Raw genomic sequence first — 5,808 nt, 5'->3', positions numbered from 1 at the left:
CTGAGCCGTGCATATCAATACCTGTGGACCCCGAAGAGAATGAAATGAATCTCGTGCAGAGTCCTGCAAAACACATTCACAACTCAATTATCACACACACTCGCACACACCAAGCCAACCCTTTCTGCTTGCAAAGGGTCTGAGACTGGGGGTTGGCTGGCTGCGGGTGGTGGTGAGGTTGATTTACGACACCCAGGCGGCGTCACCTGAGATTAAAAAAGTAAAAAGCTTGTCGAAGAGTCAGGCATGGTGGAGCCTGCAAAAGAATGAAGGAAGTCGCAGTCGAATCGGCAAGAAAAGGGCGACAAGCGGTTGAGGGCACAGAGAAATAAAGGCATTAAAATCACTGACAGCCAAAAGGATTGTGCCGCAAACACACACACACAGAGCACACACACACACACATGGTTAACGGTAACGGCTTTCACAAGTGCCTCCTGACTCGGTGCGACCTTTGTTGCTGCTGCCTCGCCGTTTGCCGTCAAAAAGGGCAGCATCATTGGCACCATATGCTGCGTAATTTGTGTTATTGCCACACCAAGTCGCATCTGCATATGTGTAACCCTTTCAGCCTCAACACTGCCACATCACACCCTCCACTCTCTGCCCCTTGCTGCAATCGATATTTAGTTTTTAATTTTAATTCCAATTGCTGCATAGAATATGGCACCGCACTTCATTTTAATTGCATTTCGCACACACTCAAAGCAGACACTCTGTACATGTTTGTATGTATTTATTTATGCCTGTGTTCGCGCATTGTCACGCCCTCTTTTTGCAGTGTATGTATAAATTACCTCATCGACGATAATTGCAGGCCATCAATCTTGGCCACATCACCGCAGGAAAATTGTCAACGCGCGCAAAAAGTCACCAGACATGAGCACTTTTCCAGCTTAATGGCCAAAGGAGTAGTCCGTGGGAAGAGGGGCTGGCAGAATGGAGCTCTTTGCCCATATGGGTGGTCTTCATTAGGGCGCCACATACCTGTGCCTCGTTGGGTGGTAATTGCTGGCACACACTCTCGCTCTCCGGGCAATATTGTAATAGAGTGGCATAAAAGGCAGGAGGATAACCAGAGCCATCCTTGACTGCAACACCCGATGCCCGACTTCATTAGTTGCTGCTGGTTGTTGGTTGCCTCTCCCCCTACCTCCTTCTACCCGCAGACGGGGCTGACAGCCGCTATGTCTTGGCCCGCAGCTGTCTTGCACTAGGCAATTACTCTTGGCTAGAAATCTTATCACGCATCCCACTGCTTGGGCCCCACTGCCACTTCCACTGCCACTGCCACTCCCACGCACGCACATCATTAACAAGGCCGCTCCGTTCCATTCGCAGCGCAAATTACTCATTAGAAAATGTGTTGTGTGTGTGGCAGCATCTGGGTGGGTGGCAAATCCTCGATGAGGTGGTGGCCACCAGCCACGCATCTAGCGTCCAACAGTAAATACAGGCAGCCATGGAGGCAACTTGACGACGATGCCGATGTGGCGAATCTGGGACTTTGTCGGCGGCACAGCGCACACAGACTGCGACAAAAGTCAAATTTTGTAGATTGCAATAAATCAAATAGCAATTACACGAAATTAGGCATGTTTTCTCAATTTTGCACACACACAGAAACACAGAGACTGAGGCAGGGATTCGTGCGATGCGTGGCACAATCCTCAATCCGCATCCCACATGGAGCATTAATTGCAGCAGCTGGGCAACCGGGAAACGGCAACAACGGTGTTTTTGGGCCTCATACTCATACTCAATCCCCTGGCCACGGCTCGGCAATTGGTAAAAGGGTTCAAAGCGGCAACTTGAACTTGTCTGGCGGTGTCTGCGGTGGTTGCTGCTTCTCCCCCGTTCTCTCTTTGGTTCTCTGGTGTGGGCGGCAGCATATGTGGCAGCTTTCTAATTATGTAAACTTCTTCCTGCCACCAATGCTGCTATTGCTATTGCTGTTGTTGTTGGTGATTGCTTGGCTAGTTGCAATTTTCCCAGCCACAGCCGCAGGAGCAGCGGCAGCCACAGCCACAGCCAGGCGGCATCAGCAGCTGCAACAAGCCCAAAACGCCGTCGGCCCTGACCATGGCCATGACGGGAACGACAACGAGGACAACGGCGACGACAGGCAGACATGGAGAGACATGGAGACAGGCAACTAACCCGTACTCGCACATACATAACATGCAGCAGAACCAATCCCGGAGCCCAGACCCAGACCCAGACCAGAAGATCTCTTTGGTCCCCGCTGGAGCTGCAGCTTGGAACTGAAGTGCGTGCTTCAAGCATATTTATCTTATTTCTGCAACGTTTTGGATTTTTATTACAAATCAATTGAAGCATCATTAGCATAATTTATACAAAGCGTTCGCTTAATGAACCACCGCTTGGGCTGGGCTTAAGAGTTGTTAGACCTGAGCCTGGGATCTGGTTCAGCTCTCTGCCAGAGATCCAAAGCAACTCCCAAGCCCAGCCTAATCACGATCATCAGTCAAATGGTAAATCCGCCGCTCCAAACGGCGCCCTGACACTTTGACTTGTCTTGTCTCGCGGCAAAAGACTTGGCCGGAGGCACAGGGAGACGGACTGTGGAGTGCCTGCACTGGGGCCTGCACTGGGGCCTTCCTGGTGCCCCAAGCCCAAAATAGTCGACTGGGATCGCGTATCGCGAACGGCGATCGGTCACGTAGCGGCGCGTTGGTGCAGCTCCGTGGCCAAATGTAGCGCCAATTGCTACGCATTTGCGAGCACCGAGAGGCAGCGAGAGGCACAGAGAGGCACCGAGGCGCCTATAACAAATGCCAATCGTGTCGTGGACGACGCCAGCGATATTTAATTGTTTCTGCGGCGACAACTTATCGGGGAATTCCAATCGGAATTTTTAATTTCTGCAAGGTCTGCCTGCTGCCTGCTGCCTGCTCCACCTTCTGCTGCTGCAGGTCTGATGAGTGTCACTGCAGAATGCATAAAGGCGGCGGCACTTGCTGGATCGAGCTGCCTTTGCCTTTGCTGTCGCTTCTGCTCTGCTCTGCTGCTGCTGCTGATGTTGCAGCTTTATGCAAATATGAGAGAAGCGACACAAAGAGCGAGGCGAGGCGAGGCCAGTGTATTGGGCAGCATCTGAAAAGTTGGCCAACTGTAATTACCGGCCCCGCCTTCGCCTTCGCCCCAGCTGACAACTTTTTCACACCTGTTCAAACAAGTTAATTAACAGCTCACACAACTACTTATTAAAAGTGAGAAAAAAAGGAAAAAATAAATAAAAAACAAAACGCCAGGCAGCGCAGAGAAAGAAAAGAAAAGGCAGGGAAAAAACTGAAACAACGGAGGGTAGAACGGAGTGTGCAGAGCGGGGAGCTGGCCCCGAGCCTATGGGAAAGTTTCTAATTAAATGATTGTCATCTCTGTCTGTGCTGGCACTCTCTTGCGATGGCCACTCGCTGGACAAATGAATGCTGACCACCCGACACGGACGAGCAGCTGGAGCTGGAGCTGATGCTGATGCTGGAAGCTGGAGCTGAAGCTGGGACCAGGCAGCGCAAAACTTTTGTCATTATGCAGGCGGAATGCGCAAAACAATGCCAACAAAAAGCAGCAACAAACTGAAATTATTAGCAACGATGAAGAGGGGTTGGAGCAGGAGTAGAGTCAGAGCCAGAGTCAGAGCCAGAGCCAGACCAAGTTAAAGTCCAGTCCAGGTTTGCATAATCTGCTAGCACACAGGCCTTGCCATCTCTGCTGGCAATGAGGTCATCAGCGCCATCATCCCATACATCATCCGCAATGAAGTGATTCCCCCAGCAAACAAAATCTACGTATAGAGAGGGAGAGCAAAAAAAACATATTAAAAGTTGCCTTACCTTGTGGTTGGAGCTGGGACTTGGGGGCTGGGGATTGTCCACCAATTTGGGTGCTGCACAGGCAAACGGCGACAAAAAATTAACAGAGTTTCTGTGTTGGCTGCCATGCCGTGTGTTTGCCATTCAATTAATATAAGTAATGGAAAAGCAGCTAAAACTTTGGCGACTGCCAGCCGTCCCGGGCCCGAGCTGCATCTCAATTAAGCGAGAAATCTGAAAAGCTCGAATCTGCCATGTAATGAAGTTGCTCCGCTCCGATGTTCGTCGGTGGGTGCCAGTTGTTGTCGCTGTCGCTGTTGCTCTTTAAGGATTGACAATTTATGATGAGCCAACAAGCAGCGGACAGCGGCAGAAAATGTCAATATTTTAGATGAAGATTAGCCAGCAGCAGCGCCGGACCAGTGTGCAGACCAGTGGAGAGCCTTGACCGCTTGATTGGAGCTGGCCAAATGTCAGCCGATTGCTGTGAACCGAAGACATACAGATGCCTAGCAAAGTCTTCAAATGTCATTCAGAATACACCCAATGACCTTTTTCCTTCCTCTTTCTGCTGTCCCTGCTCCTGGGGCTTATGCAAATGTTCGCTTTCTTTTCATTAGGCTCAAATCCCAGACCCGGCCCGGCCTCGACTGCGGCCTTCAGGAAATCGATGCATTTCGAATGGACTTGGAGCGGACTTCATTAAGCGACATCGGAGTGCAGCAGTTTGCAGCACGCAAAAGTGAAACTTTTCCCCCTGCAGTACGGATGGTGTGGAGTGTGGGTGGTGGCTGCTGCTGGGTGGGTATCATATCCAAATGGTTCGATTTCAATGGTTACCGTGGGGGAAGCAGGAGGAGGAGGAGGGATACACGAACCAAGAAACATGAAAAAAGCAAGCAGCGGCAGCGGCAGAAAGGAAAGCGAGCCAACCAACGAAAAAAGGGTTAAAAAAGCAATAAATAAAACAAGTGGCAGCCACGGCGACAGCAACGATATTTGGAGAGTTAGGAGTAGAACGGCATGGGGCAAAGGGGGAAGTGGAAGTGGATGGCTGGGACAGGCAAATCGCCAAACGAATACCGTGGGGGATGCTGCCACTGTTCCTGCCACAAAACCTCTAGCAGCTACCTCCTGCTACCTCCTGTGTGTGGCATTTTCATTTTGTAAATTTGTTTTGCTTGTTCCGTTTGGCTTCATTTCCGTTTCCTCCACCTCTATCTTGCTCGCTCTGTCTCACTCTCACAGTAGATTTTAATGCGAAGGCAGAACACATTTTTTTTTTGTTTCGTTTTCCATTTGGCAGAAAGCGAATGTCCATCCAGTCGCACTCCCCAGTCCACCAATCATTCCCTGTCGATAAGAAAGTGCGTGTGAAAAGGGTTCCCTGGCTGCATAAATTTGAATTATAATATTGCAATCCGCCGTACAGCTAACGGGCGTAGCAGGACTCCATCGTGGAGGATGGATCTGGACTGGTCAGGGCGCTGGCTGCAATTTGTGTGCGGAATATGTTCCGGCATATATTATGGAGATTTCTTTCTTTCCGGCTGCTGCTGCTGCTGCTCTTGGGGTGCCATCCGATCCGATGACTTCTGCCAATGCATGATATAGTGTGGGGTGGAGACTGAGACTCTGCCATATTCAAGTGGGGATTTGCCTAAATCAAAAGTGCGTGCTCTTGAATTGATCAAGGTGGTTGGAGCGGGCCAAGTCAGTCAAGTCCAAGTCCCATCTTGGCTCCGACCCTTCAGAGTTGCTGTTGTTTGCCTGGTTGCGGTTCTGGGTTCCGGATTTGTTTGTTTGCCAGCTTGTTTGTTTGGCAAGCGCCGTGATTTATGGCTCAAAGTTTTTGGCGTTTGTTGTTGGCTCCCTGGAAGAGCGCGTGCCAAGTCTTGGATTAGGCAATGGCCACAAAAGGAAGGGGATACAATGATGGGTGTGCGTGTGTGTGGGTCAATGTGGTGGAATG

The 5,808-nt window shown here is 50.4% G+C and overlaps 1 pseudogene; it reads right to left on the bottom strand.

Moving 5' to 3' along the window:
* Positions 1 to 4,053: 4,053 nt before the first annotated feature.
* Positions 4,054 to 5,359, bottom strand: LOC117589878 (annotated as a pseudogene).
* Positions 5,360 to 5,808: the final 449 nt, after the last annotated feature.

Source organism: Drosophila guanche, unplaced genomic scaffold, assembly GCF_900245975.1.
Source record: "Drosophila guanche unplaced genomic scaffold, DGUA_6, whole genome shotgun sequence".
NCBI lineage: Eukaryota > Metazoa > Arthropoda > Insecta > Diptera > Drosophilidae > Drosophila > Drosophila guanche.
This window is presented reverse-complemented; position numbering and strand designations above follow the sequence as displayed.